The sequence below is a fragment of the Scylla paramamosain genome, unplaced genomic scaffold (assembly GCF_035594125.1).
Source record: "Scylla paramamosain isolate STU-SP2022 unplaced genomic scaffold, ASM3559412v1 Contig100, whole genome shotgun sequence".
Classification (NCBI taxonomy): Eukaryota; Metazoa; Arthropoda; class Malacostraca; order Decapoda; family Portunidae; genus Scylla; species Scylla paramamosain.
Window position 1 is genome coordinate 55,001 of NW_026973765.1, and position 12,500 is coordinate 67,500.

Genomic DNA, 12,500 nt, shown 5'->3' on the forward strand with positions numbered 1-12,500 from the left:
GGAACCAAACTCCTCCTCCACCGAACAATCCAGCCTCCTTCCAACCGGGAACCTAGCTACCGGTGAGGACACAGTTTCTGGGAAAACGCAACCCCACAGCCCCACTCCTACCACTACCTCCACCACAAAAACGAACGAAAACACACCAACACAAGCCAGTAACACCGCACATAAAAGACACATTCCGGGTACACAACCCACCTCCCCTAGACCCACACGAACCACATCGAGAGTTAAGAAAACATGATTACGATCATGCAACTAAATTGTCGCGGCTACTGGAATAACCGGCACCTTATTTCAGAAGCTATTCGATCAACCGACCCAGACATCGTCCTCCTGAACCACACAGGTTCACCAACAAAACCAATTAAGCTATATGGATATAACACACGTTACACTACAGGTACACGTCATGATGGCGTAGCTGTCATGGTCAAATGCACCATCAAACACATCCACATAACCGACTGGCCTTCAGCACACTTCCTGGCCACCAGGATCGAAACACAACACGGGATATTTCTTATTGCCACCACATACAGCAGACCGGATACAGGGCTCCCTCTCACCAGTCTCAACAATCTCTTCAATCACACAAACATACCAGCCTATATACTGGCAGACCTCAATGCCAGTCACACAGCATTTAGACACACCAAGAACAACCAACATGGACACCAACTTCTACAACTTACACAACTGAAACGCCTCCGTTTCCTTGGCCCTGACTTTCCTACCTGCTATACCCACAATGGGAATGGCAGGCCGGATCTCATCCTCTCCAACCGGCAATCCCTACCTTTCCATCACCACATCTCCTACGGACCCATCTGTGGTTCAGACCACGTCCCCCTAATTCTAAAAATATCCTCAAACCCCATATCTATCCCATCCCCACCTGTCCCCGACTACCGCTCCGCCGACTGGGAGGGATTCAGGAAAACTCTTTCAGACCTACACCAACCACCACAGCTCGAAGGCCAACCCTATACAATAATAGACAGTGCCCTAGAGACACTACATAGTGACATCCTGACATCAGCCAACAGACACACACCAAAGAAACAACACAAAATTCACATAGACTTCAGACCCTCCATAAAAACACAACGACTACTAGTGTGCTACAGAACACGCTTTTTACAAAACATGCACAACCACATACCCATCTACAGAGACCTCTGCACCCTTCGCACACACATACTAAATAGCCTACAGGATGACCACAGCGCTCACTGGAGGAACCTAGTCTCCCTTATGGACGGAGCTCGCTGCAAAAATCCTACTCAGTTCTGGCACATGGTGCACAAGCTGAAGGGATGCCACCGGGAAAGATTCGAGTACCTCCTAGTGAACGGTGATCGAGTCACCAACCCAGACCAGGTCACCAACACCTTCCAGACACACTGGTGCAACACCTTCCAACCACACCCTTTCCCTCCCCATGAGCCCAGTATTGCCCACATACACCACATCACCGATCTTGTGCGCCGAAACATAGCAAACACGCTACCACATAACATTATACACTTAACACACCTAGATCCCCAACACCCTCTCACCACACCCATTGAGGAGGAGGATGTCACCAGGTTGCTCAGACATACTCCGCGGCGAGCCCCCGGCCCCTCAGGAGTCACATGGCCGATGGTGCGGAGCCTTCCTCCAGAAATCATATCCAGCCTGACAAAAATTTTCAATGCTTGCCTCGCCTCTGGATACTTCCCAAAGGCTTTCAAAATTTCAAACATCACCCTTATTGCCAAGCCCGGAAAAAACTCTCACTTACCAGAAAACTATCGCCCCATAAGCCTCCTTGAAATTCTTGGAAAAACTTTTGAACGTCTAATCAACTTAAGATTGAGAGCGTTCCTCGAATGTAACGGATTGCTGGCACCACAGCAGTTCGGTTTCCGGAGGAACGCCTCAACTGAGGACGCCCTTAACAGCATAGTAGCCTACCTAAATTTCAACAAGCCATATTACAAGACAGCACTCGTGACAAAAGATGTCAAGAAAGCTTTTGACACCGTTTGGCACACCGGTTTGAAATACAAAATTTGTAATAACTTCAATCTCCCTTTTCTAACACAACGCATCTTGTGTAGTTTTCTGGATGAGAGACAGACAAGAATCCGCCACCAGGGCAACTTTTCGCCATTTTTCACCCCTCAGGCTGGAGTCCCACAAGGCTCCGTACTCTCCCCCACCCTTTTTAACATGTACACAGCTGACCTACCCCTCCCAGCCCACAATGACTCACTAACTATTCAATACGCGGACGATGTAACGCAATTGGCCCGTGCCAGGTCGTTAGATCTCCTAACCGACAAAATTCAATGGGAACTGATGGCGACTAGCCTGTGGGAGATGAAATGGCGAATTCTCTCCCATCCCGAAAAATCAAAAGTCACTTATTTCAACATTAAAAGAAGTCAGCCCCGCCAAATCTCACTAAACAGAATTACTCCAATCCCCACCCCAATCCCCATCAGTAACAACAACAAAGTGCTTGGCCTCACCATAGATAAGCACCTCAACTTCAATATACATATAAAACAAAAAGCAACCATAGCCGCCAAGGCCCTGAGCAACCTGGAAAGATTTCGCGACAGCAGCACAAAAACAAAACTTCACCTCTACAAAGCTTTCATTCTCCCTCTCTTAACCTACTGCCCTCTTGCCCTCTCTCTCTCTGCTCCCTCCAACCTCTCTAAACTTCAAAAAGTTCAAAACCGAGCAATTCGTTTCGCTCTTGGGACGAAATGGTTCGACTTCCAAACCTCTCTCTCCATTCACCAGGAGTCCAACATCCCCCCCCTTAACATAACACTCCACAATAGAATCGAAAAACAACTAAGCTCCTTCTCCGACAGACACACAATCACATACAATTTCATTACCAACCTCCCCCCACCTTTCCGTCACCTGCCGCACTGCAATCTCCTTGATCCTCCCACTGTGCCTCCTGAACCTGTTTTCTAATAATGGACTCCTCCTTTCTTCCCTTCACTATCTCCTTTCTCTGTACCACTCATGGTGTCTGAGTGGCATCATCGTCGTTCTCTCGTTCACGTGGGCGGTCCCGCGTGCCAACACCTAGTGGTTTTTTCATATTTTTTGTCTTATGGTTTTGTATTCATATTTTTGTTTTTGTGCATTATTTTTCTGTCTCGCAGCCTAGGTTTTAAGGTGGCACCGGACCGCTCTTGGGAAAGGGACGCGACAAAAAATCACCGCCATTAACATACCATGCCTCTGACCGAGGGAGTGGGGTCGTGTGGCAACACCTAGTGGTTTTTTCATATTTTTTGTCTTATGGCTTTGTATTCATATTTTTGTTTTTTATACATTATTTTCTTGCCTCGCAGCCTAGGTTTCAAGGGGGCACCGGACCACTTCCAGAGAGACGGGGATAGCACGAACCGCACTCCTCCCACTGACGTCACGGCAATGGGGCCCCCGGACGTCGGCATGACGTTCCGGTAGCGGTACCCCCCGAGGTAGTTAAGGAGCGGCCAGTACTGATGATGGGGACGGTAACCACACCATTCAGTGGAAGCCACTTCACCCCCCACACAGAGGTAGTTGGGTGCGGCAAGGGCTGGGCAGGAAGGTAGTCAAGAGATGGTGGGGCGGGGCCCTGGAAGCATCCATGCAGGAATCCCCATTCACCCCCCGCCACCAGCGACTTACCGCGTGCAAGCAGATGGTATTAGATTTGACCCCTCGTTGCGGTGAGGGAGCCTTTTCGAGCCTCTGTCATTGCACATCCTACCATCATGTCAATCATTATCACAAACCATCCTCACCCTCCCCATGCACATAACACCACAACATTTTTTATACTTCTCTTTTCTTTAGCAGGTTGGCCTTTTTGCAGGAAGAGTCACAGGACAAGAGCAGAAAGGACCGACACCGCTTTTTCACCCACCACATTACATCATACATTAAATATCCCTGCCATCACCAAATCACTCTACTACTATCCGTGGTTCGGAACCCACGTAAAACTGTAGGTCCCTCCGCTATACGGATGTACTTCTTCCTCTGTCCTTCTTTGAACCAATAAAAAGCAAAAAAAAAAAAACCCTTTCTACTCTGACTGTCCTTCACTCCTCTTTCACATCCTGATGGTGCAGGCTCTGGATAGTCTGGCCCCTAACTTGTGCGTGGTTTGGCCCGGGGTTTTGGGTGCGTGGGCGGCGTTCGTGGCTGTGGCTGTGTTGGGCTTGGCCTGCTCGGTTGGTGGCGGACTCTCCTGCTTTCCCCGATAAAGACCTTGTCCCCCTTGCCATCTTAGCATGAATATAACACGTAAAAAAAAAAAAAAAAAAAAAAAAAAAAAAAAAAAAAAAAAAAAAAAAAAAAAAAAAAGATGTCCTTCCTCATTGAAATTGCGCCTGGGTTAAGCCCCAGTGACTATTTCTCCTACTACAATTCCCTTCTTATCACCCCCCTATTCTTCCCACTATCCCCACTTCCCCCTCCCCATCTTTTCTCTCTTTGTTATGTTATGTTATGTTATTTTGAGGCACATTCGTGAGCTTCCTGTTAGACCGTTCGGACGTCGTACTAGCAGCTCTCATCACCATGACTGGCCGCGGCAAGGGAGGCAAGGGTCTTGGAAAGGGAGGCGCCAAGCGTCACCGTAAGGTTCTGCGTGATAACATCCAGGGAATCACCAAGCCTGCTATCCGTCGTCTAGCTCGCCGAGGTGGCGTCAAGCGCATCTCTGGTCTCATCTACGAGGAGACTCGTGGGGTGCTCAAGGTGTTCCTTGAGAACGTTATCAGGGATGCTGTCACCTATACCGAGCACGCCAAGCGTAAGACCGTTACTGCCATGGACGTTGTCTACGCCCTCAAGCGTCAGGGCCGTACCCTGTACGGATTTGGTGGTTAAATCGCTCCATTATTGAGATGGTGCCAGCTATTCAGCTTGCATTATCATCATTGAATAACATCATCTCCCGGACCTTTTTAAGGTCCACAAACATGAAAAGAAAGAAGGACCATAGACTACTATTATTACTACTACTTTCTCATAACCATGTTCACTATCACTATCTGAGCTAAGAAAAGAAACCATTATTAATTATAACCATCTTTCTCACTTCATCAGGTCTTCTCCAAGTATTATTATTATTATCATTATTATTATTATTATTATTATTATTATTATTATTATTATTATTATTATTATTATTATTATTATTATTATTATTATTATTATTATTATTATTATTATTATTATCATTGACTTATTTCAATGATCACGCCCCTCATCGTTCTCAGTTTCTCATAAAACAAAATATACATTGAGATGAAAAAGACGCTCAACATATCACAATAGGCAACACATCTAATCAACTCTCCACTGTGACACACAGCAGGTACATTAGTAGAAATATAGTATACATATTTATTCTCGGTCACTTGCGTGCCTGACTAAATAATAATAATAATAATAACAAATAACTAACTCGAAAATAAATACACTACTTGCTTATTATTGATATACCAGTATAGTCTACACAACTCTCTAGATGTTTGAACGTGTGGCTCCGAAGAGGAGCCGGATTGATGGTGATATTGGCTGAAGGGGAGGGAGGCCCTTTATTTACTTCTTCTCAGTCTTCTTGGGAAGGAGCACGGCCTGAATGTTGGGCAGCACGCCACCCTGTGCAATGGTGACTCCGGAGAGGAGCTTGTTAAGTTCCTCGTCGTTGCGGATGGCCAGCTGCAGGTGACGTGGGATGATGCGAGTCTTCTTGTTGTCACGGGCGGCATTGCCGGCAAGCTCAAGGACTTCAGCAGCCAGGTACTCCATAACTGCCGCAAGGTACACGGGGGCACCAGCACCCACGCGCTCGGCGTAGTTGCCTTTCCTTAGAAGGCGATGAATCCTGCCGACCGGGAACTGGAGTCCAGCACGACTGGAACGGGACTTTGACTTTCCCTTCACCTTTCCTCCCTTGCCGCGTCCAGACATGATAATGGATGTTGTGGTAGTAGTAGTAGTAGTAGTAGTTGTTGTTGTTGGTGATAAATGAGGAGCGCGAGTACTCTAACCTCGTCGGTAGCTCTGCGAGCAAGTAGTGAATTTTGGGAAAAACGGCTATATATACGCGAGATCAGATCGGCCCAGAGCGCGTCTGGACCAATCAGGACGCTCGCTGAGGTGGCGACTCCTGATCCTGAGTAGGCACGCTAATATATATACCACTTTTCAACTGAGAAAACGCACACTCGTTCTCACAGCAGTACGGCGACACTATGCCTCCCAAAGCATCAGGAAAGGCTGCCAAGAAAGCTGGCAAGGCACAGAAGGCCATTGCCAAGGGCGACAAGAAGAAGAAGCGCAGGAGGAAGGAGAGCTACTCCATCTACATCTACAAGGTGCTCAAGCAAGTCCACCCAGACACTGGCGTGTCCTCCAAGGCCATGTCAATCATGAACTCGTTCGTGAATGACATTTTCGAGCGCATCGCTGCCGAGGCATCCCGCCTGGCACACTATAACAAGCGCTCCACCATCACCAGCCGGGAAATCCAGACCGCTGTCCGTCTTCTTCTGCCTGGTGAACTGGCAAAACACGCTGTTTCTGAAGGCACCAAGGCTGTTACCAAGTATACCTCCTCCAAGTAAACAGGCGGCCAGTATACTGCTGCCAGTATAAAATAATACCCGGCTCCATTGGAGCCACACTTGAAAAGGAAAAAAGATACGATATAGACAAATGCATTATTATTATAATTATTGTTATTATTATTAATATTATTATTATTATTATTTTTATTATTATTATTATTATTATTATTATTATTATTATTATTATTATCATTATTAATAATATTAATATTGTTGTTTTTATTATGATTATTATTATAATAATTATTGTATCATTATTATTATTATTATTATTATTATTATTATTATTATTATTATTATTATTATTATGCTTATTATTATCGTGATTATTATTCTGTGGAGATAAAGAAAAGATAAAAAAAAAATAGAGATAAAGAAAGATAAAAATTCTCCCAAGTGAAAGAGATATGGCCATGGAAGAGGGAATAATAATAATAATATAAAAAAAAAAAAAGGGGGGAAGGATATTGAGTTGAAAGTCGATACCTGATACTGAAAGATGGAAAATAAATATTTTCTTCCACAAAACCAAACAGATTGTCTATGAAAATTCTTTAATGAAAGAGATGTTTGGCCCTAAAAAGGGCCTAGATATTGCTGTTATGAAGATCATTCGTGGATGACTTCTTAGGCACGCTCGCCACGGATGCGACGAGCCAGTTGGATGTCCTTTGGCATGATAGTCACGCGCTTGGCATGGATGGCGCACAGGTTGGTATCCTCAAACAGACCCACGAGGTAAGCCTCGGAAGCTTCCTGGAGAGCCATGACAGCAGAGGACTGGAAGCGGAGGTCAGTCTTGAAATCCTGAGCAATTTCACGCACCAGGCGCTGGAAAGGCAGTTTCCTGATAAGCAGCTCAGTGCTCTTCTGATAACGGCGGATCTCACGGAGAGCAACGGTTCCAGGCCTGTAACGGTGGGGTTTCTTGACACCTCCAGTGGCTGGAGCAGACTTGCGAGCTGCCTTTGTAGCAAGCTGCTTGCGGGGCGCCTTGCCACCAGTGGACTTGCGAGCCGTTTGCTTGGTACGTGCCATAGTTGTGGTAACAACAACTCACAACGAACACTCAGCTGAGTCTGCCCGCGCTTCCCACAAAATCCCTTTATATATGAATCGGGTGGGCCCGACGACTCCAACCCTGCCTTGTGATTGGTCAGAAACGTCCAGTGAGGCTCATCGCCCACGCAGTCACCGCATGAAAGATGTGATCATTATTGTTAGTCTAATTCATTTTGTTCTTATTCTTATTCTTATTCTTATTCTTTCTTCCCTCATTCATAACAAATCTTGGAAAATATACAGCAGAACTGACATGTCATTTAAAATTCTAAGACAATTAGCAAGAAAGTTGTGATATTCTTATTTTTTTCATTCTTTTTATTCTATTTTTTTCTTATTCTTGTCATAATTAATATTGTTATCTTTATTATTTTCATTTTTTTTTATTATTCTTCCTTATCTTATTCTTATTTATCCTACTTTTAGAGAGATGAGGCTTGTGCGGTCACCCATCCAAGTTCTGCCCGGACCCCCTGCTTAACCTTGCTGATCCCGCCGTCAGCTGATTGGTCAAGAGCGGAGAACAAGGTGTTGGGAGGGCTTATTTCTCTTATTCTTATTCTTTCCTGTATTGTTGTTGCATTGTTGTGCTGAAAATGTTGGAAAATATGCACTAAAATTAACCCTTCATTCATAATTCTACGACAATTAGCAAGAGAGATATATTATTACTTTTTTCCCTTATTTTTGTTCTTTTTATTCTTAATCTTCTTTTTTTTATTATAGTTGTTATTGTTATTTTATTATTTTCGTTTTTCGTTCATTCTCCTCATTCTTATTGCTATTTTTTTCTATTCTCAGAGAGATGAGGCTTTTGTGGTCACCCATCCAAGTTCTTCCCGGACCCCCTGCTTAACTGCGCTGATCCCGCCGTTAGCTAATTGGCCAAGACCGGAGAACTAGGTGTTGGGAGGCCTTCTTTCTATTATTCTTATTCTTTCTTCCCCCATTCATATCGTTGTATTGGAAATGTTGGAAAATATACAAAAGAATTCACCCTTCTATGACAATTAGGAAGAAAGACATGGGATGCTTTCTTTCTTTTTTTTTATATTCCTTTATTGTAATTTTTCTTATTCTTGTTATAATAATTCTTACTGTTATCTTTATTACTTAAAATTTTCGTTCATTCTCCCTATTCTTATTCTTATTTTTTTTATTTATTTATTTTTTTTCAGACAGATGAGGCTTGTGTAGTCACCCATCCAAGTATTGCCCGAAACCCCTGCGTAATCTCGACGATTTCATTTGACAATACCTATTTACTTATTTATTTATTATTATATTTATTAAAAAAAAAAAAAGAAGAAAAGAAGATGAAGAATAAGGTATGTAATCGAAATACTCTCTCTATACTGTAGCAATAGTTTAGCTGGATGTACTTGTATTGTGTCAAAAATACTTGCAATATCTGCAATTGTAACCTGCAGTGTCGGCATAATGCATAATTAAGCAATGAAAAGAAAAATTAATAAAAGAATAAATGAAAAAAAGAAAGAAAAAAAGATACAATTAACAATTAAATATATTAGCTACCCCTCTACGTTTCTTTATCACTGCAGAAAAATGGAAACATTTTAACGTAGACTTGTCAAAATTCAACTGAAATTAAGGGTTAAATAAGGATTGTCACCCCTTCCCCAGAGGATATTCATTGTCTTTTAATATATATATATATATATATATATATATATATATATATATATATATATATATATATATATATATATATATATATATATATATATATATATATATATATATATATATATATTCTTTTTATTTAAAGTCTTATTTAGAGAGAGAGAGAGAGAGAGAGAGAGGTAACGTCCTTGAGGATAGCAGCTCGTCTACGCTCCGCTCAGTGATCAGCGTTAGAATGTAATTCCTCATTTCTTTAAAAAAAAAAAAAAAAAAAAAAAAAACAGAAACTTTATTTAGGGGGCTTGCTGGAAACAAACTACAATGGAGGAAAGAACAATATGTCTGCTATATGACCCACCCAGTTAAATTTTCAAGAAGCAAACGCAAGTTGGAAAATACGAGGAAGATAAATTTTCATTTATATACGTTTTATGGTAATTTCTGCCACGCCTTCCTCTATTCATCAAACGTCACTGACACTTATTCCCTTTATTTTTTACTTTACAGAATCTTTTGTAGGGCAAGACTCTAGAGGATATGTGCTTTCATAAATTCTATAATGCTTTGCTTATCATAGAGACATAAAAAAAAAAATAATAATAATAAAAATAAATAAATTAATTAATTTAAAAAATCAAAATAAATAGATATATAAATTAATTAATCAATCAAATAAATTTCTATGCTTCACCTTTATAGCATTCGTATGAATGTCAAAACAAAACAAAAAATATAAATATAAATAATAATATGAAAAAAAAAAATTACTAAATATATGAAAAATAGCATTACTACTACTACTACTACTACTACTACTACTGCTACTACTACTACTATTTTTTTTTTTTTTTTTATGTAGGAAGGACACTGGCCAAGGGCAACAAAAATGTAATAAAAAAAATGCCCACTGAAATGCCAGTCCCATACAGGGGTCAAAGCAGTGGTCAAAAAATGATGAATAAGTGTCTTGAAACCTCCCTCTTGAAGGAATTCAAGTCATAGGAAGGTGGAAATACGGAAGCAGGCAGGGAGTTCCAGAGTTTACCAGAGAAAGGGATGAATGATTGAGAATACTAGTTAACTCTTGCGTTAGAGAAGTGGACAGAATAGAGGTGAGAGAAAGAAGAAAGTCTTGTGCAGCGAGGCCACGGAAGGAGGGGAGGCATGCAGTTAGCAAGATCAGAAGAGCAGTTAGCATGAAAATAGCGGTAGAAGACAGCTAGATATGCAACATTGCGGCGGTGAGAGAGAAGCTGAAGACAGTCAGTTAGAGGAGAGGAGTTGATGAGACGAAAAGCTTTTGATTCCACCCTGTCTAGAAAAGCAGTATGAGTGGAACCCCCCTCAGACATGTGAAGCATACTCCATACATGGACGGATAAGGCCCTTGTACAGAGTTAGCAGCTGGGGGGGTGAGAAAAACTGGCGGAGACGTCTCAGAACACCTAACTTCATAAAAGCTGTTTTAGCTAGAGATGAGATGTGAAGTTTCCAGTTCAGATTATAAGTAAAGGACAGACCGAGGATGTTCAATGTAGAAGAGGGGGACAGTTGAGTGTCATTGAAGAAGAGGGGATAGTTGTCTGGAAGGTTGTGTCGAGTTGATAGATGGAGGAATTGATTTTTTGAGGCATTGAACAATATCAAGTTTGTTCTGCCCCAATGAGAAATTTTAGAAAGATCAGAAGTCAGGCGTTCTGTGGCTTCCCTGCGTGATATGTTTACCTCCTGAAGGGTTGGACGTCTATGAAAAGACGTGGAAAAGTGCAGGGTGGTATCTTCAGCGTAGGAGTGGATAGGACAAGAAGTTTGGTTTAGAAGATCATTAATGAATAATAAGAAGAGAGTGGGTGACAGGACAGAACCCTGAGGAACACCACTGTTAATTGATTTAGGAGAAGAACAGTGACCGTCTACCACAGCAGCAATAGAACGGTCAAAAAGGAAACTTGAGATGAAGTAAACAGAGAGAAGGATAGAAACCGTAGGAGGGTAGTTTGGAAATCAAAGCTTTGTGCCAGACTCTATCAAAAGCTTTTGATAATTATGTCCAAGGCAACAGCAAAAGTTTCACCAAAATCTCTAAAAGAGGATGACCAAGACTCAGTAAGGAAAGCCAGAAGATCACCAGTAGAGCGGCCTTGACGGAACCCATACTGGCGATCAGATAGAAGGTTGTGGAGTGATAGATGTTTAAGAATCTTCCTGTTGAAGATAGATTCAAAAACTTTAGATAGGCAGGAAATTAAAGCAATAGGATGGTAGTTTGAGGGATTAGAACGGTCACCCTTTTTAGGAACAGGTTGAATGTAAGTAAACTTCCAGCAAGAAGGAAAGGTAGTGTTGACAGACAGAGCTGAAAGAATTTGAATAGGCAAGGTGCAAGCATGGAGGCATTGTTTCGGAGAACAATAGGAGGGACCCCATCCGGTCCATAAGCCTTCCGAGGGTTTAGGCCAGCGAGGGCATGGAAAACATCATTGCGAAGAATTTTAATAGGTGGCATGAAGTTGTCAGAGGGTGGAGGAGAGGGAGGAACAAGCCCAGAATCGTCCAATGTAGAATTTTTAGCAAAGGTTTGAGCAAAGATTTCAGCTTTAGAAATAGATGCGATAGCAGTGGTGCCATCTGGTTGAAATAGAGTAGGGAAAGAAGAAGCAGCAAAGTTATTGGAGATACTTTTTGGCTAGATGCCAGAAATCACGAAGGGAGTTAGAGAGAGAGAGAGAGAGAGAGAGAGAGAGAGAGAGAGAGAGAGAGAGAGAGAGAGAGAGAGAGAGAGAGAGAGAGAGAGAGAGAGAGAATGTGTGTGTGTGTATATGTGTCGGTTGGGTTGTGAAGGATGGGAAAAACCAGCAAGCCTCGGCTCCACTGACTGATCGATACTTGAATGTAATTCAAGTAAGGCGAAGTTAGGTTAGATTAGGTCAGGTCAGGTTAAGTTAGGTTAGGTTAGGTTAATTTAGGTTAGGTTGTTAGTGTTAGTTTAGGGTAGTTTAGGTGATGTTACGTTATGTTAGGTTAGGTTAGGTTAAGTTAGGTTATGTTAGGTTAGGTTAGGCCAGCTTTGCTTAATTTAGGTTAGGTTAATTTAGGATATTATAGGTTAGGTTCATTTAGGTGAAGTTTGGTTACATT